The sequence below is a fragment of the Aulonocara stuartgranti genome, assembly GCF_965226115.1.
Source record: "Aulonocara stuartgranti genome assembly, chromosome: 11".
In the NCBI taxonomy this organism is placed as follows: Eukaryota; Metazoa; Chordata; class Actinopteri; order Cichliformes; family Cichlidae; genus Aulonocara; species Aulonocara stuartgranti.
This window is the reverse complement of record NC_138947.1, coordinates 31,158,379-31,185,133: the sequence shown is the minus strand read 5'-3', so window position 1 is coordinate 31,185,133 and position 26,755 is coordinate 31,158,379. Positions and strand designations below refer to the sequence as shown.

At 40.4% G+C, this 26,755-nt stretch overlaps 1 long non-coding RNA gene across 1 annotated transcript; it reads left to right on the top strand.

Moving 5' to 3' along the window:
* The first annotated feature begins 681 nt into the window (after nt 1-681).
* LOC309717723 lies at nt 682-26,059 on the top strand. Its single transcript, XR_014279801.1, has 3 exons — nt 682-796; nt 15,723-15,782; nt 25,743-26,059. It is a non-coding gene; the product is annotated as an uncharacterized lncRNA (long non-coding RNA).
* Nucleotides 26,060-26,755: the final 696 nt, after the last annotated feature.

Here is a 26,755-nt window from a genome sequence, read left to right as displayed (position 1 = left end):
CAAAAACCAAAATAACTGTTGGTTCAGTTTGACTTTCTGTTTGGAGAAAAGCTCTTCTATTCTGGTTCTGTTAGAAAAAGCTTGCAAAATATATTTCCTGTTTTTTAAAAATAACCATCAAGAAACACCCTGTTGAATCCCCTAAAATTTCCTCCTGTACAGTAGCTCACTGCCGATGGTTTGAAGCTCAAACGTGAATGTGAATCTTCAGTTCCCATGCCAACTTTCAGATTTCTGATGAGAGAGAAGGTAAGCTCTGGGATTTATACACACAAAATGTTGTTTTGTGTGTATAAGTGCATAAATTATTTTTGATTCTGCATAAATACAACATGAATAAAGAAAAGGCTAAATTAAAAGGAAATAAGATTTTTGTTCAAAGCGTGTCCCTGTATCATGTAACTTCTTTGTCCCTGTTATGAGAACCTAAATGCTATTATTTTTCAGGAGAAGTTATAAACCTATATCAGTGCAAAGTTTAAAGTTTTAAGATGTAGTTTATAAAGACTCTTTTTTTTATTGTGTTTTATAATATTATAAAATGCTCTCCATGTACATAATTATTGACATAATGTGCAAACTGCAGTTGCTCTAGAAAGGTATGTGAACGAGAATGTGAAAAAGGAAAAATTCTCATACTATTTGCAAGAAATAGTAGCAATAGTTTAAACCTACCTTCTGTCGTCCACACGGGGGCGGTGCTAACACTCTCTTTCCATGGTAGAGTTGTTAGCCAAACCATGTACACGGGTTTATCTGTAACAGAGGGCGGATGGATGTGGAGTCGTCATCTGAGGTAAGTCCAGCATTTACTTGTTTGTTTGTTTTTTAAGCTCCTGTCATTTGCTTGTAGTTCTCCTGTAGTTTCACCAGCTGGTTGCCTTATTTGTGTGCTCTTTGGAGATGACGGTGGGCTGTCTTTTTTTGAGAAGACCAGTGAGAGTAAAGCAGTTGGGCAGAAAAAAAGCGAAAAGTGAAGACAAAACTCTTAAAATGAGGGAAATTGTAGAGCCACACGTGTTTGTTTCTTTTCTTTTCTTTCTTTTTTTTTTTTTTTAAAAAAAAGGATAATTACTGTTTGCTAATAAAGAGTTTAAAACTAAAATTGTCTGGGACAGTAATAAAGGGAGCACCTGATATTTTAGCAAATTAGCTAAGTCCATTACAACACTATGCTGAAAATTTTTGCCTGTTTCGAGTGTGCTTCAGATGCTCAGAGGCATTATTTTGGTTGCGCAAGTAGTGGGGAGCTTTGGGGAATTTGACAAGAAGCTCAAACTTTTCAGAATTTGTTGGCATATGCACAGCCACAATGATGCAAAAAGTAATACTAAATAAAAATAAAAAAAAAAACACCAGTGACGTAGAGCAGTTAAAAAAACAGAAAGTCATATTTTCTGATTTTCTAATTAAAGATAGGAGGTCAAGGAGGGCAAGCAAAAATCAGAAGAGAATCCAGATTCCAGCCCGTCATAAATGATTTAAAGCTGTGGAAGAGCGAAACAAGCCTTCATCTTCTCCATGAGGGAGGGGCTGTGTTGCTCTCAACCTGTGGGTGTAAAAGTTTTGGTCTTTGAGAGGTTTTAAAATGACTCATGATTTGAGAAGGAATGTCAAAAGAAAAATGCTCTTAAAATGTCGCTAAAGAAGACAGGAGATGTAATTAAACATACCTTTGTAAGCCACAAGGGGGCAGTGGAAAGAAACTCTTACCAGAACGCCACCATTAAATTATGCGGTGAACTTGTTAGAAAAAGTTTGTTACCACATCTGACTGTAAAAGTGAAAATGAACGAATGGCTCATTATCTGGTTACGTTAAGTTCAACAGCCCTCCTCTATTTATTCATTTTTAATAGAAGGGTCTTTCACAGCAATCCTTGATGGTGCTATAGTGCTGTGCAGGTGTATTAAACATAAGGCCCGGGGACCAGAATCGGCCCAGCCAAGACTCTCATCTTGCCCACTAGACAGCTTTAGAAAATGTGAAGGGGTGCATAGATTATAAACTTTTAACTGTATTTTTATAGGCTTTGCAGCTTTCACAACTACAGCACCCCTCCCCTTAGTTCAATCCATACTACACAAAGTACCGTAATTGTTGGGCTATAAGCCGCTACTTTTTGCACAAGCTTTGAACCCTGCGGCTTTTAGTCAGGTGCGGCTTTTCTATGGCTTGTCCATGATTTTTGTGATATCGTAAGAGGATTTGTTTTGTTTGTTCCGCTGTTGTACGGCACTACGTTGCCTGGCGGAAGGATCGGGGTTCAAGAGTGGTATGTTGGTCACATGTCACAGGCAACGTAGTGCCGTACGAAGTAGCGCGAAAAACAAACTTCAAAGTAGCGCTACGCGTTCAGCGGGAGGCGTGGATGATGAGCGGCAATAATCTTGCGAAAAGCAAGTTATGCCCAACTCCACCAGTGGATTCTGACTGCGTGGAAAAGTGTGAAAACATCCACGATCACCAACGGATTTCGAAGGGCTGGACTGCTGCATGATGGCGAGGAGGACACCGCCACGGCCCTTCAGAGGGTGTTCGACTCTGACACTGACAACGAGGATTTCTTTGGGATGACGAGAGTGGATGACGAAGCCATCCTGAGCCTGTTCGTTTCCAACACTGGAGAAGAGGACTTTGGTGGTTTTAGTGCGCAGATGGTGGTGAATGACTGACTTTTCTTCTTGTTAAAGCCGTGTCACTGCACCTGAGCCTAAAAGGTAGTCCGAATCTATTTTTCTGGTGTGCTGTAGGTTATTGTTATGTACTACATTTGTTACTCATTTATGAAGCACAGTACATGTTTCGTACTTGTAATTACCGGTACTTGTACATATACCTAAAAAGTTATGCAAATATCAAAATATTAATAAAAGTGATGTCTCCAAACAGCCATCTCTTTCCTGACAATTCCCTTTGTGCATATTCTCTTACATAAGATAAGTCAACATTGAAACACCTGCGGCTTTTAGTCAGGTGCGGCTAATGTATGTACAAAACAGGATTTTCCCCTGATTTTAGCTTGTGCGGCTAATATTCGGGTGCGCTTTGTAGTCCGGGAAATACGGTACTTAACTGATAGATTAACAATTAAATGACAGAAAATTTCCAGGTTTTCCACCATGTAATATAGAAATATCTTTTTTGGGTTTTTTTTTCTTCTTACAGTGAGTCCAATTAATTAGGTGAATTAATCAAATCACTGGGTGTGTACCAGGAAGGATATAAAAAAATCAAACCTGTGGAGATATCTGCTATTGGGAATAAGGAGGAAGGTGAAGTAGCTGTTTTCTCTTCTTTAGCACCAGTTCTCCACAATATTTTCCGAGTGGTTCCTCAGTTTATTCCTTGTTTGTGGACAGATAGTATTTAAATTTCAAGAGGTGTGGCAAATTAGGAGGATTAAAGTTGCTAAGTAAAAAAAGGAAAAAGCCCAAAAGAAGTAAGCTGGAAGGCAGTCCTGTTAAAAACGAGTGACCGATGATAAACAGATAAGTAGTTCACACAAGAAACAATCTGAGAAGGGAAAATACTTCATAAATGAACATTTCCAGGTGGGAATTGTGGTGGGTGGAAAATCTACCAGCCTGCAAACAGATTCAAAAAGCTTGCAAATTGCATTTCCTGTTTTTTTAAAAAATAAAATAAAATTTCAAGAAACACTCTCTTGATTCCCCTAAATTTTCTCCTAGCGCTCTGCTAGATGGTTTTTAGATTTACATGTGAATGTGAAACTCCAAGGTCAGGGCAGAATTTCAAAAACCTGAGAAGTGAGTTGATAAGCTCTGGGATTTCAACTAGTTTGGTATTAAAGTTAGGAAAATAGGATTTACATATGGAGATTCGTCATTGTTTAAAATATGTTTATGCTATTGATTCTTAAATGAACCCTATAACGTTTAAAGCACCCTCCAGTCACAGGGTGTATTTAGAACCTGTTATGCAAACTGGAAAATGCTGAGGGACAGCTGAAGAGCAATTAAACATTTGCAAGTCTGAGAGGCGTCGCGTAAGGTTCAGTTTACTGTGTGCCTCCATGGCCTTCCGATGGAGTCCATTATGTCCACCCCTTCCCCCTTTTTTGCTGTCTCAACAATTAAACCAGTGAAGGTGAGGTAACTGTACATTTCTTTAAAAATGGGCAAGTGGATAAAAGGATAAGCTGGTATAATAGTCCATAATAGTCCACTCTATGACCCACAGCACAAATGAGTTTTCTTATTATGAAACATTTCACCTGTATGTCAGCAGTTGCCATGGAGATTTTGTGGAGATATGCAGGGCTCTGCTTAATGGTCTGACCTTAACCTTGCACTTTCTCCACTGTATGCTTCCATGATGTAACAATCACAGTGGAATATTTCATATTGTAAATCAATATTTCAAAAGGGAGCCTGTTCTCCCACCTCTCCTTCACATGTTCACACATATCAATCGTTATTTTAATATCAGAGAAGCCCATGAAAATGAAAAGAGTGCTCAGCCTCGTTTCATTTTCATGTCTGCACACTTTACATGCTACTGTATTTCTTAAACTAAGTCTTCCATAGCCTTGAACCACCATTTAAAAATCCATTCCCATCCCCCATCTGCATTTGTCTTTCTGCCCCTTTCTGGCCCTCTGTCCTGCTCTCTCTCTCTCTCTCTCTCTCTCTCTCTCTCTCTCTGTCTCACTCTCTGTCTTTCTCTCTCTCTCCTGCAAGCTGTGTCTCTTTCCTGTGTGCTGGGGGCCAGCAGAGGGGAAGTACACAGAGAAAGAAAAGCACTCTCTGAGTTCAAGTGCACGGGCTTAAAGACACAGCTGGCCATAAACAAAGGGTTACAGGATGAGGAGAAAACAGGCATGGAAAGGTGGAATAATAACCCTGCTGATATGTTAGCCATGTACTTGAGGACAGTATAGGGCTCATTCGCAAATACACACACACACACACACACACACACACACACACACACACACACACACACACACACACACACATGCACAAAAAGAAAATTTAAAAAATGTGAACAGGAAAAAGGGGAAAAAATGTCTCCTCCCCTTTTCCTCTTTCCACATACACTCCTCCTATTCCCTCCCACCTCCTTTCTCTCAATCTCCGTCCCTCCCTCTCGCTCGCCTTCATTCCTGCATGCACACACACACACAAACACACACACGCACACACACACACACACACACACACACAGCTACACACACTCACACGATGACTGATGCCTTCTCCCTCCTCTTCGTGCGTTCTCTGTTTTCTCAGCTCTCTGTGGCACCTCTGAGACTTTTGGCTTTTTGTCCTCTGGTTATAACCGTGCGGTGGAAGCCGTTCTGCACAGCTCCAGCACCATGCTGTCCCAGCTACAAACTGAGAAGCAGCCGCAGCAGGAGCGGATCAGCCTGCCTCTCACTTTACTGCCTCTGACTTTGTCGGCCGCCTTTCCGTCCTGCACTTTTTCCTCCTCATGGTTGGTGTTAATTTCCTTTGTCTGTAAGGCATGTTTCCCCTTACGTCCACAACGGGATAAAGAAAAGATGGGGTTTTTTTTTTTGTTTTTTAATGGTTTGTGTGAAAGACGAGGCGAGACAACAGTGGATAAAATGTGATGCGGCTGGAGTGACATAGAGATGCAGGGCTGCAAGTCAAGAGGCAAAGCACTAAGTCGAGAGTAAGGATGAGGGGACTGAGAGGAAGATTCAAGTTGGAAAATATACATGGGAAAAGGTAAAAGAAAAATGGAATTAGATGTTATTATAATATTTTCTTATTTCCTTCTTTCGGCGTTTTATTTGGGAAGTAATCGTGTTTTTTTTTCTTTCCTTTTTTTGCCTCTTTCATTCCTGTTCTCGGATCTGCTTTGATTTGTGCACATAAAGTCATTTTCCTTCCTCCCACTCCCACTGAAACATTTTTCCCATCTCCATCCTTCTCCAATCTTTCAAACATGTCTTTTATCATTTTTGTTTGCTTAGCAGAATTTGCACGTTTGCTTTAAAACCGTTTTTCCTTAAGTCTCGTTCAGTTACAGCTCAGGGCTGGTTTTGGGGCCCAGCTGGGAGGATAACGGGGAAAGAAGAATGGGGTTGGGGCACTCACTTTTGTGTCGTTTTTGTGTCTGTCGTTGTCTTTGTAAATCTTCAACATATTAATAATGCGTTAATAATGATTGTGTTACATAGTGAATGTGTCTTCGGCCCAGTTTTGGATCTTCAGCTTCAGCTGATATGAAACTTGGATTGAATTTGGATTATTTGGCCATCATGCTCCCGACTTTGGGACCGACACGTCCCACCCTCTACTTCCCCTCACTGTTTGTTTGTGGTATCAGTATGCATCCCTCTCATCTCGTCCTCACCCCGCTGTTTGTTCATGGCCTCGCCTTCATTAGGTAGTTTTGACAAGTTACTGTCATATTGGAAATCTATAATATAACCTCGTCTTTGAAATATATTCTTAACAATCCATCCTGTCCATTTTGAAGAAAATATGATCCAGGCGCTCATTCCAAAACGCACAGATAGTGAGTCTCTGTGCAAGGGTGTGCCATTTGACAAAGGGGAGTAAAAAGGTTTTCGTGACTAGGATTAGAGTTTGAATAGGGGGACGATCGCAGTTCCGAGTGTTGATCTGAATACATCTGATTTAAACCAAGACTTAGTGTTGGTACAAAACTAACAGGCCGCCGACCTTGGTGGCTGGTTTGTACAGGTTGTAGCAATGGAACAATGAAGATCAATCACCAAATCACCATGCCCAGTTAAATTTGAGCAAATCTTTATTCATTTTCCTTCTAAATTCATAGTTGGGAGATGGATATAGAGTAGTAGATATGAGAAATCCCTTTGATTGACCGGAAGAGAACCAAAACGGAGAGTGTGCTAATGGTTGCACCAAAAACTCACTGCTAGATACCCAATTTAATGCTTTGGAATACCAGTTTACGTACCATGCATTATTGGCCAAAAGTATAAAATCTTTTGTATTATCACAAAATGAAGGCACAAAATACCCCCATATTCAGGCATTTGACTGCATAATGAGAGTTATATTTAGTGTAAAAGAAACACATAAGAGAATAGTAAATAGCTTATTTTCACAATAATTATTGTGGCAGGTGTTTTCCCAGTAGTGGATTTAAATATCAAAGCATAGTCAAAATGTTGCCTAAGCTGTCAACTGTATAGTGTGGCCGAAACATCTAAAACCACAACATACTCAATTTACTATAATTGAAAACTTCATTAACCTCACAAATATTCATATCTAAGAAGTCTAATCGTTATCAGTGCAGTTACTGATTTAGTTTGTATTAAGCAGCAACAACTTCAACTCCAGTGTAACCAAAACGTACAGCAAAATCACAGAAATAATTTGGATAATTGTACAGCTCATTGACCTTAATTCCTGCATTAGTGAGTGGCACTTCAGCTTGTACATCACAAAGTGTAGCTGTGTGGTATACACGGTGCACGGGGGATGATGATATTTGGGATCCGTGCATCATTTTGAATTATTATAGCGATTTTCTTTGTTGTTGTTGTTCTTGCCCTTTACGTAGGATTATTTAGACATTATTTACACTAATGATAAATTCCTTGGAGCTTGATTTACCCACATTTTGAGTTTGGTACTAATACATCAGTGGGTTGTATATTTTATTTTTAATCATGTTATGCCAAACTAAAAAATAAGGAAACTGTAAAAAAAAAAAAAAGCTAATTAAGCACTAATTATCACTTTTCAACACTCAGAGCAAATAAGCAGTTTCGACGCTGACTACATGGCCACAGAAGTGTCTTGCCATACTGAATCCTTTGGCAGAAATAATGGATTGCCATGGCTTTTTGAAGTGACAAAGAACCTATCAGTTATTTAAAACCTCTCAACTTGAGGCTGCCACTTACTTACCCGAGTATATCTAAACATTAGAGTGGAGAGGAAGCCATTCATGTGTTTCACTTTATAAAACATAACTTGGCCTTCGCTATCAATTATGTAGTTCTGGTGTGAAAGAGATAGGAAAAAGGGCCACACACAACAGGCAGCCAGGCCCAGCGTGAGAAAGCGCTGAACCACGTGACTGCTGTAGATGTACTAATGCTCTCTCACGGTCTGAGTGAACTATTCCCCCTGGACTCAGTGTTCCAGTTGCATCAGTGTTTGTCTGCCTTCTCTAGGATATGGGGCTGAAATGGGGCCGGAGCTGCGAGAGCTCCATCTGGACATCCATAGGGCCCTCCTCCTTTATTGGCACGAAGCTCTCTGTTGCATAGGATGCAAGTTTTTGCACCAGTTTAAATCTCTAACTGACCTTGTAAAAGAAAATTTTCTACCTCTAAAAAATGCATGGGTTGAATTATTTTCAGCTGCCTAGCAATGTTTCATATACATTCAAGCTGGTTTATTACTGCAGATGCTTTGTCTCTGTTGAAATGTGTAAATGTTCAAATGCTGTATATTGAATGCAATAAAAGGCTCAATCTTTTATACCATACACATTAACCAACTGCACGTTAATTACACATTAACACCTAAATATCCATCAGGCAATGCTATACAAATTGATATAAATGAATACACTGTTAAAATATGTTGTACTTCCATGCAAGTAAAATCTTCAGTGCAGGGATTTTTTTTTATTAAGCGGGGTAGTGCACTTTCTGTTTATATTCAATGCTTAACTGGAGCTGATAGCACTCATTTGCTGTTATTTTTAATAGCTAACATTGATATTTTGCTTAGAAGTAACAGCAGTTTAAAAAAAGATTATCTGAAGTACAGCTACAGTGAAAAAGCAATCATGGTGCCAGCATATATACTCCTAGAACATAAAGTACCTTCTTGTATTTTAGGGGGAACCATGGCTTGTCACTGGAGTGGCATTCTTTAAGGTGCTGCAACCGTACTTGCGTGCTTTTACTTATTTGTACCTCACAGAGCCCAGTCTTGAACCTCTGGTGGCAAATTTGTACCTTAATGTAGCTGACCTTTAAAAATGTGCAGGTACAGGGGTTCTTTATTCATATATTTTATTATTATTATTATTATTATTATTATTATTCATTTGTACACTTGAAAAGGAACAGGTACAGGAAGTTTCTTTGAACCCAGGAGCTTGGTACAGGCGATAGTGCTGTACCCATTAAACAGTAAAGCCTTAACATGGAGTGCAGTAGAGAACTGTAGGCCTAGAAAAATTCACTCCTACTGCACTCCTTCTTCTGAGATGTGCATATAGTTTAGAATCATCATGATTGCTTTTTTTCTCAATTGCTTAGCACATATGTTAGTAACATCTCTTTAAAAATGTATGTTTAATTAATTTCAGAATCCATATCAGCCTCTAACTTCAGTGGCTACTGTTACAATCTTTTAGTGTTTGGTATAAGTCACCTCTTTTATGGCTTTTATAAAACACGTTGAATTTAAGAATTTAAATAAAATATGATAATATGTAACATGACTCTCTCTCAACTCAATGAGACTAACAGAAAATTGTATACACTTAACATGTGTTTGCTTATTTAGCTCTTCTTTATATTCTGGTATTGTGAAATGAGTCTTCTGGTACATTTGCCTCCATGGTGTTGCCTGATTTTTGTGCATTGGAGCACAGAGAGGACAGTGAGCCTGTGTCACGCTGGGTGGAGGGTGTTTTCATTTTTTGTCCTCCCACCTATTAGTGTGTCAGAATCTTTTCTGAACCTGGCTAACCTGGACTGAACCACCACCACTCACAACCACTAGCACTTTATATAGCCTCTGTAGGAATTATATCTCACTTATCTTAACTGCACTACTGTATAGCTCTGTGTAAATAATCATTCTGTACATTCGATAATTTTTAATCCTACAACTGTTTACAACTTGCACAGTTCCCATTTCTGTATAGCTGTATATCTCAGATTTCTGTAAAGTTATTTATTTCATATTCTGTATAGTTTTTCATATTTATATCCTGTTCATAGCCTGTACATAGTTTGTACTCACTACAGCCTGTACATACTTATAGTTATAGAATATTCACAACATACTTCATACCGTGTACATTATAACACACCATAATAGACCCATTTCTGTAATATACTCACATATCTATATTATTGCTAATATATATTGTTAATATATCTATATCACTAAAGCACTTCTGGATGGATGCAAACTGCATTTCGTTGCCCTGTACCTGTGCATGTGCAATGACAATAAAGTTGAATTCTATTCTATTCTATACTATTCTAATGTGAATGAATAGTTTCCTCATATACGGGCCAGGTGGCTGCCTTCTGTGTTCAAAAGCAAGCAGAGGTGGTAAGGTGGGGGTTAATATTTGCAAGCTGTAGGAATGTGTTTGGAGTCAGCAGTGAGAATTCCTCAGTTCTGCATTAGTAGGTCACAGCATTGCTTCTTACCTCCCCTAACTGTCTCAATCCTCTCTTTCCCCCTCTTCCCCCTTGTCTGTCTCATTTTTCTTCCTATCCAGCTCTGTCACATCTTTATCAACACGTTCCTACCACTGTCTCATTCTTGATGCACATCTTTATCTGCTGTGTTCTGCCTCAAGTTTTGATCCTCTGCACGTCTCCTCTCTGACTCTTTAGATGTGTGTTAGAGCCTCAGGAGTTGGGGGTTGGGTAAAAAGCAAGCGATAGTGAAACTGTGAGTGAGTGTTGATAATGCTATAGTGCAGGGCTCTCCTGCTGGCTCCTCTTCAGTACATCAGTCATGTATGATTTATGGAGTAGGTTCCTGAGGAACTGGCTTTGTTGATGTCATCCGGTATCATCTGTTCAAACAGTCATGTGAAAAAGAAAGTTTTCACAAGACTTTGTAAAAAAAACAAAACAAAGTACACCCCATGATTCTGTAGCTCACAGTGTTTGCTGCATGACTTTATCAGTCTCTCACGTCATTGTGGAGGAATTTTGGCACACTCTTCTTTACAATGATACTTTAATTCATTGAGGTTTGCAGGCATTTGTTTATACAAAGCTCTCTTAAGGTCCTGCCACAACATTTCAATCAGGTTAAGGTTTGGACTTTGACTGGGCCATTACAACACCTTGATTCTTTTCTTTTTCAGGCATTTTCTTATGAGCTTAGCATCACTGTCCTGTTGCATGACCTAGTTTTAACCAAGCTGTAGCTGTTGGACAGATGGCTTCACATTTGAGGCTAGGACACTATAGTGTACAGAAGAGTTCAGGGTCAACTCAATGGCTGTAAGGTGCCCAGTTCATGTGGCTGCAAAACAAGCCTAAATCATCGCCATAGTGCTTGGCCATAGGGGGTCATATGATTATTGGGGTTTTCTCTGTATTATTATAGGGTCTTTGCCTTACAATATAAAACCCCTTCAGGCAACAGTTGTTGTCATTTGACAATAAATAAATACAATTGGAATTAAAATCCTTGCCTTGTCACAGCTGTACCTAACAGTTGGATTGTTATGCCTGGTTTTCACCAAACATGGTGTCATGTCCTTTTAAAGAAAAGATGCATTCTTCTGTAACCTTTCCAAGCAAGCCACAGTTGTCAATCTTTTTCTAATTCTACTGCAATAAACTTCCAAATGTGACATGCTGAACTTGACTGCCTCTAGTCTGAGAGTCAGGGATTTAGCTCTTGGGTTTTTCAAAAGTTCTCTGAGTATTGTACAACTTGACCTTGAAATTATTTTGCTTTCACAATCTTTCCTGCAAGATTGTGGCATTGCATTAGCACACACTTGGAAGCTGCAGACCAGCAAATTTGCCCAAAATTCTTTTTTTATAGAAGTGATGACACTTGCAGATGATCAGTTTATCTAATTTACTTGATTAGCATCCATCTGTTCATCCTGTTCATCCATCCATCATTTCTCTTTACCACTTACCCAATTAAGGGTTGTGGAGACTGTACCCTCTCCCAGCTATCATAGGGCAGCGACATAGGTAGAACCATGACATTTCTATAGTCTATTAAAATGTTAATTGTTATGGAAGCGTTCAGGGTCTACTTAGTTTTCCACATAACTGCATATCACATAAATTGATTCAACTACAAACCAGGTTTAAAAAAGTGTAGTTGCACATTTTTGAAAATATAATAAGATACTTTTTTTCAAGAGATGACAAAACTGGCACCACTCTCATGGCTGTCCAATAAATATAATGCTAAAAAGTCTCGTCTGGCTCCTACCAGCACCTAATTGTATATAAATAAAATCAAATGGAACATTATGTTTACTGAGCCCTGGTATTATCTTGTGTGCTGGTATGTAATCTTTCTAACAAAGCTCGATTAGCTGTTTCCATTCTGTTTTAAGTTAATTTAAGCTAGCTCCCGTTTCATACTGACAAGAAGCGTTTAAATTCAAGTAAAAAATATGCATGAGACACAAATGCTAAAAGCATATGTTGTTTATTGATAGTGGTTTAACGTGTCACTGTGTGTCCTCTGTAAGCATATTGATGGCATTCACAAGGCTCTTCTTTACACTTTGCAGTGATACACGCACTCTGCAATGAGGTGTCGTCACACAACGACTCCCTTGAGCGTGCCAGCTCTCTGGTGCCAGGCAGGGAAGAGGAGAGAATACAACAGGGAGGAGGGGAGAGAACATGACGATAGAAGGCAAAAGAAAGATGAAGGTGTAAAGAAACATGCTGTCTGAGAGGTAGAGACAAGTGGGTGATAAAGCGAGACAGAAAGTGTCTGAGGGGGAAGAAAGGGTTTAATGCTAGACAATGGGAGGAGGTGCAGTCGTTGAAGTGGTGGAAAACAAGAAAAATTTCAGTGTTGTTCAATGTATCATTAGAAAATGAACCTTGTGATTCCTTAGCACAAAAGGTTGTCAGTTTAAGAGCCAAGTAGTAGCCAAACTAATATCCATACATTAAGAATTGTGTAAGTACAAAAATGTTTAGGATCAAGGAGTCTGTTGCTGAGTTAAAACCTGCAGTAGCTGCCTGTTCTTTGGTCAGTAGGTCATCAGGGTCACATCTGTAAGATGAAAGGAGAAGCTTTGGTTGGCTGCTTCCACAGAGAGATGGAAGGGTCAGGAAGTGGCCCCAGCACAAACACCAGACTTATTGTTCAAGTTCAAGGTAACACTGAATAGGGTTTTCATTCACTTAGCTCAGCCCTCCATCCCCTGACAAGCTGCTGTTTTTCAAAAGGGTCATAATTAGAGGAAATACTGCCTCTGGCATCATCTGATGTTAGTATCTTGGTTATAATTGCAAACTAATTATGTCAGTTTTATTTATTTAAATAAGGGTTTTGGTTCCAACCTTTGGCTATTTTTAAAGAATTATTGAAAGCGAATCGTTTAAAATATTGCTCGCACGTGGCTCATGTTGAGGGGTGTCCAGTCTCTGCCCTTTCAGACAGTGAACAAGGTCACAGTCAGAGGGTCAGATGTCAGGGCAGTGTTTGCCCCTCCTCCACATGTAGCTGCTTCCCCGCCTGCCTCCCGCTCTGTTGTGTCTGTTCACTCGACAGCTCCTCATTAACTCCTCACATGGGATTTCCTGTTCACCTCCTTCACTTTCCTGTTCATGTTCAAAATGGAACAGCATATTAGCTCTTTTTACAAAACATGAATAATTAAATCCTTCACAGTTATTGTGCTGACTCTGTGAACCAACGGCCAAAAGTTGTTACTGAACACTAGGAATGCAAAAGCTAGTCAGAGCACAGCTAGACCAGTAATGGTGCCAACCCTTTGGAAGTCGAAGTCTGTAATTGATGACTTTGTGCTTTCAATGAATACAGTAAAGCCACGCTCACACACGCACGCACACACACACACGCACGCACACACACACACACACACACACACACACACACACACACACACACACACATATATAGGGACATAATTCAGAGTCTGACGCACTCCCTTTAACAGAAAGTCAATAACAATACAGGAATGATTAATCAGTCGCTCCATGGTCCCACCCTTTCTACTCACCACCTTCCACTCTCCCTTCGCAACCCCACTCACCCTCTCTCAGCTCAATATTGATCTGAATGCATTTGCCTCCCATTTATCCGTTAGCACCCCTCCCCCATCACGTATGCACTGCCACTGCATTGAGCGGTCACAAAGAACCTTTTACACAGGAATGTTTCCCATGCGCACAAATAACACACACACTTACAAGCGTGTGCACGTGCAGTCCGACACATCACTGCAGCATGCGCGTCATGTGACACTTTGATAGGTACTACACTTAACTGCATTGCACTGGGGGATTTGGCTTGATTATTCCGGGCTGTGGAGTGCAAATTAGGAGGGTCCATTTCACAGTGCAGGTGCATTACGTGTTTGTATGTTGCCCACACATTAGCCTAAACACAAAGCTGCATTTTAAGAGGTTTAACTGACAGCCCATTTGATCCCCCTCCTCTACCCCGACATTCTGGTTGGTGGCACACAGGTTGTCATGACACCAGACTGTTTTGTCTGCCCTTTGACCTCTTTAAGGGGCTCTGTGGTCAATCAGGCATTACATGTGAGGGGCAAATAGAAGAGAGGAGAGTAAAGGGGGGGACTGCATTTCCTCTGTAAAAAAAATTAGGTCCAAAAGGTTCCTCTATACATCCGCTTTGTACTGAACAGAAGGTGGGGAGCCTCCAAGAGGCTTGCAGTGAAACAAAGACACATGTGCACATACTGACCTGGCAGCGCTCTGGAAGGGTAAATGAACTAGGCTGGAGCTCCCAGGAGGTGGGGAGTTATTATGCTCATTGTGCAGTCGGCCAGCTAAAGCCGTTTGGCTGCTTCTTTTGAAGTTATATTTATCAAACCGGAGCAGGAGGCTTAGCGCTTCAAGCTGGTGCATTGCTTTGTCCATACTGCAGAACGCATGTGTGCACTGAGATGGCTTTCAAACATCAAGACTTGAGCACCCTGATATGTTTATTTAAAAATAAAAAATCTTAGAAAAATAAGCATAAAACGCAATTTAGGTTACAGTGTTTCTAACAGTGATGCCTTTCCATGTTAGCTGTAAGCAGTAAAACACTGATATGATAGCATCTAAAAGCATTATCCCTTTCTGAGTAATTCCCTCATAGCAAAAACTCACAGTAAGTAAATATCAAATCATTTATTAAATGGAAGCATTCAAAAAGCAATAAACAGTTTTCTTTTAAATCAGACTAAATATAATGAAATTAACTGAGATGCATGAATTGGTTTTTGCACTTTAAGCCTCATGTTTTCCATGTGTTTTTCCATGTGTCAGAGTTATTGTAAAACTTAGATACAGGTTCGTGTCATGATGTTTTAAGTGGTAATAAACTGATCATTTGATTGTGTCATTTTGTTTTTACTCTCTCAGTTTATGCACCTTTTGATTTCCCCTGAGCTGAATATTTGGATCACCTTTCCCTTGTTATTTTTATGTCTAAATACTGACATTAAAATCCTTAATGAAAATTAAAATTGTGTCAACATACACAAAAAATGGTGTGCTTTCCCTTTGTAGTTATTTTGTTTGAGTGGTGTAATTAAACGAAATAATTGAATAATCTTTTTTCAGATTTTGTACTGCTTCAGTAGTGACCGTGCTCATTTTGTTTTAATCTGCTACATTAAATTGGTAGGTTGTCCAGTCTCTCTTCAGCTGTTGCTGACATTGAACCTGTGACCTCCTGTGTAAACAGGAGTCTTTTAATTCACAAGGCCAGTTTTACTCACTCTAACCTTGATACCATCTGTGTTTTCTTTGTGTTTTTCAGTTACTTTTCGGTTCAAGTCTAAAGGACGATCCAGAACGTCGACATGACAGCGACCTCAAGGTAAAAATCTCAGTAGGAAATTTTACAGATTTCTGTGGAGAAATAATGGCCTCTTGTGAATGGATGGCTTTCTCACGCACTTACACACATATTCATACTCATATTTAAACAATATGTTATTGTACACATTTCATTTGTTGCGGTTCTTGTTCTTTTGTTAGGCAGCCAAATTAAATATTGACAGATTATTAGCTGATACCTGTAGCAGGTTGTAATACAAGAATATCAAAGAGAAAATAATTCACTTATTATCAGGCCTTTGATTATTCAGTCATACCAGGTAGTAGTCTCAAAGACAAGGACATTTCTTTTTTAATTTGCCTTATTATGTTTTTCTGTAAAACAAGCCCACACTTAACAGAATAAAAAGATGTTAACACTGCAGGAAAATGCAACAGAATTTCCTGTGTAAATTAAATTAAGGTTTTCAACTAAAAGAATCTCTGTTAATAGCAGTTTGCTTTAAAGAATACAAATAAAAGATACTTTTACCTACCCATTAAAATGAAACTGCACACTGTCAGTGAAGGGCAGATCAATTAAAACAGGTGCAAACAGAGCCAAATAATTTGTGATCATGAATTCAAATTAATCTCTTTTCACCATGCTGAACTCTTCTTGATATTATCTGATGACGATAATGTGTAAAGTCCAGTTGCATCTATTTGAGTACAGGTGGGAATAGTGCCGATCTGATTGGTTTACACAGAGCAAAGCGGACACAGCTCTACCTCCTGCACGTTTCTATGACTAAGCCAGAGCAACATGTCCAGTAGTAGTAAAGTCAACCATCTCGGGTTGTGTGCTGTATGTGAGCAAAAGCATATTTTCATACAACGTTCCATCCTGACACTCCTAACATTTTTCTAAACTCGTGTAAAACAGCTGCAAAGTTACCAGTGAATTCATTTTTAGGGTGCGTTGCAAAGAGTTAAAGTGATAAACTAACTGAAAGATGTTTTTCAAAGCTGAGTATAGACTTCAAATCAAATCACTATAAAAATCACTTTTATTGTCACGTCACATGTGCAGGTACATTGGTACAGTACATGCGAGTGAAATTCTTGTGTGTGAGCTTCACAAGCAACAGAGTTGTGCAAAAATACAATAACATTAAACAAGCAAAATATAAGAATGGTTAAATCTGAGAGTAATAAATATATGTACAATATAAGAGTGTATGCATTACTGGATGTGTATACTAAATATGTTTTTCTACGTGTGTGTGTGTGTGTGTGTGTGTGTGTGTGTGTGTGTGTGTGTGTGTGTATACATATTTTACAAATTAAATAGAGTAAACAATAAAATAAAATATATAAAATATACAGAGTTGAATATGTGCAAAACAGTGGCATTTATATACAGTGTGGAGTGCATAATGTTGAAGTTCCAGTAGTGAAGGTGAGGTGTCTATGACGTGTTCAGCAGCCTGATGGCCTGATGGAAAAAGCTGTCTCGCAGTCTGCGGGTTCGGGACCGGATACTGCAGAACCTCCTTCCTGATGGAAGTAGTCTGAACAGTTTATGGCTGGGGTGACTGGAGTCCTTGATGATCCTCCCCGCTTTCCTCAGGCACTGCTTCCTGTAGATGTCCTAGAGGGAGGGAAGCTCACCTCCAATTATCCGTTCAGAACACCGCACTACTCTCTGGAGAGCTTTACGGTTGTAAGCGGTGCTGTTGCCGTACCAGGTGGTGATGCATCCAGTGAGGATGCTCTCAATGGCACAGCGATAGAAGGTCCTGAAGATGCGGGGGCTCATGCCAAATCTTTTCAGTCTCCTTAGTAGTAAAAGCATCTTTGTCCAAAGCCTGAGTTATGTATAGTCTCACTGTAAAGTGTGCGGATTGAAATATCTGCACTCTGGCAGACTAATAGCTCTCTTTCATCATCTCTGTTATCTGTACAAAAATATAGATCCTCAATAGTCATTACATCTATTTTTTAATTTAGAAATGTATGGATCTTTAGTAAATAAGAGATCACTCAGATGGCATTGGCATTACTTACAAAATTAATTCATTATCATCATATTTCAAATGACATTTAGAAAGGCTGTAAGCCAAAGGGCAGGCTTCACAGATATATTAACATATACTCACGCCACTTTGTTTTACAAATTTTAGCCCAGAGGCAGAGTGGATTGCAATAACTCCTTAGAGCTTTAGGAGTCTAAAATATTTGTCTTTGACTTATTAGACATTAAACAATGCTTGTCCTACAGTTCAGTTAAATTTAACCTGTGGTGCATTTTACCAGCAGCTGAAAACCCAACATCAAAATATTTTGTGATGTCTAAAAAGTGATTTTAAACCAAAATGCAAAATAAAATCATGAAACCTTAAGATGCAATCAGATTTCAAATGAGGATGCTTTTGGGGGAAAAAATGGACCAAGCTCATTTTCAGTTAAACACCCCTCTACCACCACAAAGCCACCCCCTTTAAAACCCAAGTACTTCATTTCCAATCAGATCCATTCTTTCATCAGGCATGTGATTGGAAACTTGGGATGGGAGGCATTATGAACAGCCACTCACACACCAATCCCAGTATACGTAGCTTGACAGCTGTGCCATAGCAACAGTTTGGCTATTTGCCAGGCTGTTAGAGTTGCCAGGCAAAAGGTTCCCATGGCAACATTCATTTTGCCATCTTGGTATATGTGGTTGGCAGATTACTTTAGGTTAGAACTGCTTTTACCTGGGGAAAAAACACACATTACATCAGATCACTGTCACTCTGAAACAGTAAAAATATCAACAACAGCGTGGAGATGGCTTCTGTCAGAAACAGTGTTGGAAATGCAAAGGGCGTGGCAGAAGTTGCATGCTAATACATGATTTAGAAACCTGGTTGATAAAAATCAGATGGTACTGCACACTTTCAGAGAGGACAGGTATTTTCCACTTTACATTTTCCTAGTTGCATCATCACCTACAGCAAGAAATCATTTACAGTAAACTTGTTGTGTCAACTTGTAAATCAGGGAAGTTTTTTTTTTTAAAGACTTGAGTGATATCTCATTCTGCGTCAGCATTCGTGGATGATGCTCAAGTATGCGAGGAATTTTGAACTTGAAGTTACACCAACCCATTCGGGAATTGCTGCACACATTTTTCATAGTGGAGTATTTTTTGTTTTTACAGCTTAAATGCTCAATAGGCCTGCTTAAGGGTGGAGCGAGCAAGACAAAGAGGGAGTGAGTGAATGATAGCTGACACTGGCACAGTTACACTGCATTTCTGCGTGATTTGACTGTGAAATACTGCACACGGAGTAAAGTAGAGGAGCTTGTTGGTATGTAAAAATGCCAGCATGTGTGTGTTCAAAGGGCAGGAGGGGGGTATGAAGACAGAGGGTGGCTAAAAGGGTAAGAGGCGGGAAATGGGGACCCATGAGGGATGAAGCAAAAAAAAAAAAGCCAAAAAAGGGTGAGTGGGTGAGGGGAAGGAGGAGTGGGGGTGCACTTTGGGACAGAAGATTGAAAGGGAGTGGCAGAAAAAGAGTGGTTTGGACTATAAATGCATACTAAGAAAGAAACGAGGAAGAGGAGGAAGATGTGCACATATTAACCTAGCTTTTTTCCCCTTTAAGTTACACCAAACTGCAGTTCAATTGGCTCAAGGCTTTCAAGATAGGCTATTCAGTTTCTTCTTTTCTATGTCTCTAACGCTTCTTTGTTGGAAGTCAGATTCCTTAAATCCTGCATACCGGTTTCATGCAGAGAATGCAGAGCTCCCACATATAGCTCTCTTTTGTCAGTGCATGCAGAAACGTTTTACCTTTACATTTCTATAATCATCTTTACTTTGATATCATTTCTTGTTACATTTCTGCCCTGATAAGGGTCTGCTGGAATCCTTTAAACACCATTTGCACAGCATATCATCTTGCCCCAGTTATGTCTGAATGAGTGTTCAGAGTAGCCTATCACTCCTGGCTGGTCTCTGCTGGAATGTATCACTGTGCCAGCAAATGTAGCACCGCAGCACACAACAATTGCAATTTCTACAGAGAGCATCTACACCCACCTAAAAAGTTTCAGTTTAGCAATCATTTTGTAATGTGAAAGAAATTCCTGCTTGACTGTGAAGCAGAAGTCCCCCAGATTTAGATGTAACAGCTGACAGTAGAATTGATGCTTGTGACAGTGTTATGGCAGATGGCCTTTAACTCTCATGAAAACCTGTCAGCGCTTAAGTGAAATCGGACAGTTGATGTGGATGAAATGCTGCAGTCAGTGAATGTAGGAATTTGGTTCAACAATAGGTCGACGAATAATTTTGCTTCGTGACTTTTTTTTTCCAAAGACAAAATTCAGGCTCTGATAGAATAGGAGACTGTGATTGTAATTCTTTGCATGTCGCTCTTCTTAGACAGTCAACCCCTGGAATCGTATTTTATAGCTGTCAGTGCTGCTCTATTGCAGACTAGTGGCACTGATAGAACAAGGGCCAGAAGGGGAAGTGAGCAGGAGTTTGCCCAGTCACCAGTAGAGGGCAACAAGTCCTAAGAAATGGTTGGAAATACTATGAATGAATGGATAAATTGAAGTTTTTGTAGTACTCACACTTGTATGAGAGGCTTAGATGTCAGGAAAAGGATTTTCATAGTTCTGTTCCAGCATTGTCAAATTTCAGACCAGCAAGGTTTTCTCCTTCCTACACTACATTTGATTACATAAGACATCCTCCAGCATCATACATATGCATGCAGTCTTTGTGCTTTTGTATACATGTGCTCTGTACAACATGTGCCAATGCAGCCACTTAACATCTACCTTCCCATGGCATCACTGCAGGACCGGAGGTGAATTTTTGTGTGGTTGCAGCCACCTACAGTTCCCACGTTTCAATCATGATTGCAGGTTCAGTCCCCATTTATTACTGCTCAGAAGTAACATGCATCTCTTATTCTTCTTTTCCTGCTATTCATAAAAAAGAAATAGAAAACACGCCACTGAACGAGCTCAATAGAACCCCCCCCCACACACACACACACACAAAAAAACAGCCCTTTGTAATGTCAGTGAATCGATTTTTTTGCCCAAATCCAAGAGCAAACAGAGACGTTCCATAGCACAATGAAAAGTGCACAAAAGGAAATCAAAGGATAAATTCCCATTTGAGTTTGTGCGACTCAGTCTCAACACTTGCTGAATTCTGTAGTGAAGAGGGCACTTACACTATGAATGTATTGCTGAAAGAGTAAAGCGGGGCATGGGGTAGGAGGCAGAAAGGTGAGTATGTACACAGACGCCTACGTCCTGCTGTTGAAATCTTGTCTGGAGTCTCTACAGTCTGTGCTCTGCAGTGTGAGGTAGTTGGTTGTATGGTTTCGCATAATAAACAGCATGGAGATAACTGTACAACCTTCTAGCTTTCCCTGCGGAGTCACTTCTAGCCACGTCTAGTGTACCACCAGCAGAGAGGTAAGTATGTTTTGTTACTCTGTGAGCGGATCTCCTAGTGTTTAATGACACGGCACGTCCTTTTCAACTGCAGCGCCTTTTATCCCCTCAAGGTCTTTATCATGATATTCTCTCCTTTGGGCAAACCCTCATGAAGTCTCTTTCCCGGGTCTGTGTCATTTCATGGGCAATATTTGTGGCAGTTGGATTGTAGTTGTTGGGATGACTACCCGCTGCTTGACAGGTTGTTGGCTGTACAGCAATCAGTGGCTCGTACTGCAGCAAAAATACCCTTAAGACAGGACGGTGAACGTCCATTTTTATCAAGCAGCTGACTCTGACTTTGAGTAGAAACTAATACGTAAAGAAAGAAAAACCCTAGAAAATAATCCAACTGCCCTATATTGTGAGGAAAGGGGCTGCTTAACCCTTTAGAGCCGGTCGGAGCGGGCACGCTCTGTTTTACGTAACTATTTTTAAATCCCGGTAGCTCTGCAATCACGTAAGCTAGCACAATAATTTTTTTTGCATATGAAACCGGAGGAGTTGTACTTACATCTGATGCCATCAGCTTGTCCTCGGTCATGGTTTCCTTCCACATAAAGCTTTGCAAAAACTGCATAAAAAGCGCTTGCAGGAACAAAAACATAATATTCCAGAAACACGCTTTGCCGATCCGATCAGCTGTTCATAACACTTCCTACGTTGGAATAGAGGTCAGCACGAACTTTTGCATGTCCGTCTTTTTTACCATCAGGGCCTCAGGGCCTATACTGGTCTTTTTAAAAGTTATGTTTGACTTTATGACTTTCTGTGTCGTTTCTGGGATGCTTAGGACTCATATTGCACTGCTGGAAATAGTTTATTTTGATGCATATGCTGCTTTTTTGCAAATTTGCAGTATAATATTTATTTTTGTTTTTCCTGCAGTATATAAAAATTGGTATATTTCAAAAATAAAACTATGAAGACACTCAAAATAAATTTCCTGTGGTGGGAAACTATTTTGTGCAACTTTTTTGTATTTACAGTGTTGAGAGATAAGCCTCTTAAATTTCTCTAACTACAAATATATGTTAAAAAAGCAAAAACGATTTTCAATTCTTTTGTAGTTTATTGCACTTTTTTGCAATTTATGTAATTACTATGCACTTAATGAATACATATTATTAAAATCTGGGCTATAATGGTTGTATTGATGTATAACAACTTGAAATGCTCCCAAAAATGGCTCCACAGCATGTAAAAATATAATATAAGCTCTGGCGGACTTGGTTCTATGGTAGGTCTTAAAGGGTTAACAAGCTGTTCGCATATAACCACACAGGTTAGTTTAGGTGTTTTTAAAGCTCCAAATGATGAAATAAGACTTCTAATTAATATAAAAATGTAAGACTACACTCGTTAAATGAAAATAACCTACTACTCTCCCCCTCTTTCAGTTACCTCACATAAGTGACATTCATCATACACAGCCTCACTGTGACATTCATGAATTCCCTGCCTGTATTTTTGCACCATTTCACAGTATCCACGGACTGCTGTATACTACCACAGGTTGAGAAGCCTTGCGTGTCTGCCGTTGTACTTATACCCGTTTCATTACCCTGAAACCTTCCCTGCCTCCTCCCCCTCTCCTCTTCCCCTCAGCAAGTCAGACTGGTGGTTCAAACAGCAGCCATCTGCAGTGCGTTACAGTCTCCCCCCCCCCCACGCGCCTCCTGGAAGGGGTGGAATATAGGGGGCATATATCAGAAATGTGCTGATTCTGCACTGTCAGTCGTAGCCTTCTTTATCATCCACCGCGCAACACTGCTCTCTTGCCTGAGCAGACAGTTGAACATCAGACAACTGCTAGGTGTGTGGAGCAGTGATAATAATGTGCATGGGAGGAAGTGCGATTGACCTCGCATGTTGTTCTGTCTGTGTCACATGCTGACATAGTAAAGACTGTTTGCGTTCGCGACCTTTTGTACCTGGTTTCCATCTCTGCATATGCAGCAGGCTGTGCATATGTGTGAACAGATTGTTATGTGAACATATTCTCATGACGTCCGCATGCGCATATGCTCCTTACAAAAACGCCTACAGGAGTTGTTGGGACTGTGATTGAAATGCTACAATCTCTATATGAAGTGCTGCGAGTTCCTTGAAGCGCCCTCTCACTCAGGCAGAAATTCTTATATTACTCTGCCTACATCAGACTTTGCACGATACTTTGTGAAAATCGGCGCTGCCACAAACAGTGCCATGTGCAGTCTCGTGGGGTGCATCGGCAAACTAGAGCATCCTGATCCTAAGACAGACAAGGCAGACATCATCCCAGACTGATGATGTCATCCCTGTGGAGCACTCCCAGTGCTTTGTCTGTCAGCGGCACTGCAGAGTGCAGCTGCAGGCACACACAGACACACACACACCTGTCTGTGACTGTGACGTTATGCATTTGTGACTTGGGTTCGGATACTGCCGTTCTGCTAGAGAGGGACTTTTTCTTGGTTCTTCTGCCAAAATGGCGCCCACATTGCCTCTGTCTTGGAAAGAGGTGCTTTAGTTTACTGGCAGAGGAGAGCAGGCAAAGGCTCCTGCACTCTGAAATCCATCCACAGCCAGAATATGTGTGTTATAAACGCACAGCCGTTTGTCTGTGTGACATTAAAGCGGGATTAGGTGGATTATATGTGCTGCACAAGACGAGGAACTCGCATTCGGTGCAGAGGAATTGTGCCGACCACTGAATGCACAAATCCCAGCAGATTGTGTAAACACGTTCTGTAGTGCTGTTTCTATGCAAATGTATGTGTCTTGCCATTACAGTATGATTGCAGCTATGGAGGAGGATGTTAAAAGTCTGAAGGTGACACAGACTACTATATAGCCTATATGCATGCAGGTTAATTAACCAAGTGTTATTAATGAATGCTCTTTTTCCTGCTTTTTGTATTTATGAAAAAATCCCTTTTGAAATAAGGTGAAGATGGATTCACTTCATTTGCTGTTGGTCAGTTCTTGCTTTTTAGTGAGAAGGCTTTTGAAACTTTCACCTAATGATACAAGCAATCAGTGTGCTTCTATTTATTCCTGCTGTTTTCTTTATCTCCTCGCCTATTTTATTTTTATAGTTGCCAAGGTCTTAACTAGCTTTTCATTACATTGAGGTTTTTTATCAATTCCTCACTGCAGCTACTTTGTGGCCAAAAGCAATGTGTTTTTGTTGTCAGTTTACCCCCATTTGCTCTAAATGTGTGAGGCACTGGTGATATGCTTTGTTGTAAAACATGGTCAGAACACTTTAGAGCCATTAATGACGCTTACCCATCAAGTGTAGTGTTTATGCTCGCTCTCGCTGAAGAGACAGCCAATCAGTGGGTCCAAATTGGATTTACTTTCATTTCTGAATTTCCCTGGGGGCTGTATGATTCTGTTACCCAACAAGCACAATGGCAACTCTCTTTCCTCCCGGAGACGAGCTCAAATATTAGAATCAAACTGCCTTAAGAGATGTGAGCTGATTGAACAAAGAGTGGAAATATTGATTGTATTTGTCCGTACGTGCAAAGCTGTTGCAGTTTTGTTACTTATGCATGCAACACGGGTGCAGGTTTAATGTTATTTCCTCATTCCTCCTTAAGCAGCTCCCCACATTTCAGATTCATTTGGATGAATTCGGCTGTACAGGATGGCTAAATGCATGTTGTTCACCTCTGATGTCAAGCTGTATAATCAAGACGCATTTTACAATTAGCAGAGCTTTCCACCACGGCTTTATTTAGTGTGTTTGAAGTCACTCCAGCTGCAATTTACAGCAGTGTTGGAGCAACACCATAAATCCTGTAATCAATTTGATGACGGTATGATTGCTGTACACATATGAGGAGGCAGTAATGTCAGCCTCTCAGGTTCATGAGACTCCTGGGCTTCATATTTTCTCTCTATTCTCATCCTATTAGAGATTCTGACCCTCCCCCTCCATCCCCACTTTCTGCTCCCCCCCCCCCCTCACACATATACACACATATACACACACAGAGTTTGTCTCGTACACACACACACACACACACATACGCCTGCATGCACTCGCGGCACTCACATTCCCTCTCTCCTTCCCTCACTCACACTTTCACACAGATATATGGAGCTTGCAGACTGGAGCGTGTGTGCGAGCGTGTGCGAGCGTGTGCGTGCGTGCGTGCGTGCGTGTGTGCCTGCGAGCGTGTTGGGGAGGTTACCGGGTTTGTACGAGACTCGGAAATACGTGTGAGGAAAAAGAGGGAGATGGAAGGATGACGACCAGAGAGTGTAAAAGAAGGAGAGAGAAAAGGAGGAGAGGAGACTTGGATAGAGGGAAAGGAAAAAGAGATGGCTGGAGACCACTTATGCAGCATGGAGGGTAAATGTGCGTGTGTCTGTGTGTGTGTCGTTTTTAACTGTTGGATAGTATGTGCACCAGGCGGGTTGGTGTGTACACGTGAATGTGAGCGCACAAGTAAGTGAGCTCTCTTCTTTTTTTTTCACCCCTCTCTCTTCTTTATTTTCCCCTTGTTTGCAGCTCTGTGTGTTTGTGACAACAGCCCTGCAGAGACAAAAGGTGAAGTGTTGTATAGGTGCTGCTGTTAGTCAGGCAGGTAGGCAGTGAGAAGAAGAATAATGGAATCAATACTATTGTCTGTAACCTACCTGCCACCGGGCTCCCTGTCTGGCCCCGGCAGAGACCATCAGAAATAGAGGGAGCTGAGAGGAAACACAGAAGCACTCTGACTGGGGGAAGAAAAGGAAAGAAGAGGCTGAGTGTAAGGTGAATTTCTTTCTTTTCTTTTTTTTAAAACGCATTTTATGTCACAAGTTCAATGTAGAGTAAGAGTGATATTTTTTTATGCCACTTTTAAAATGCATTATAATACGAAACTTTTGTCGTCACTAATTCACTTCACATTCTTCTCTTTGACTGTAATAAAACATGGTGCATGGAAAAGCATGAGAGCCCTCCTGTAAGTGCCTGTATTTGTGGTATTTATTCTGCTCTTCTGTCTTTGTTGCCGTATGCTGAATAGCCTTTCAATTAGTATCTAGAATCCATGCTCCATGCTGTCGAGGTCATGTCTGCATTTTGTGTCTAAGTTGCCCTTCATTTTAATTCACATTTTCTGTTTGCACCTCATTCGTGCATCTCTTTTTTAATTTATTCCCCTTCACAGCTGTCAATGAATTTCAGTGTTATGACAGGCAATAAAATGACACGCATTTTAATTAACCTGGATATAATCATTTCTGTGAGCTGGTAATTAACTCAGAGTTTTGTTCTCTGGATACTGACAAGATTTAAACAAATGTTCATTTCCACCTCTTTTGCCGTTATCCCAGTCATTTCGGCTGTTCCCTGTGGTCTGCCCCAGCTGCAACTGTTAACAAAGAAAACCTCAAAAATCGCACCTATGTGTCCCAAAATGTGAAGGCCTGACGTTTATAAAGTTAACCTGTAGGTTTTTCGTGATGCATTAATATGCATTAATGGAGTTCAGTTTAATGCAGCAAACTGATGTGGACACAATGCGTCTCATTTTA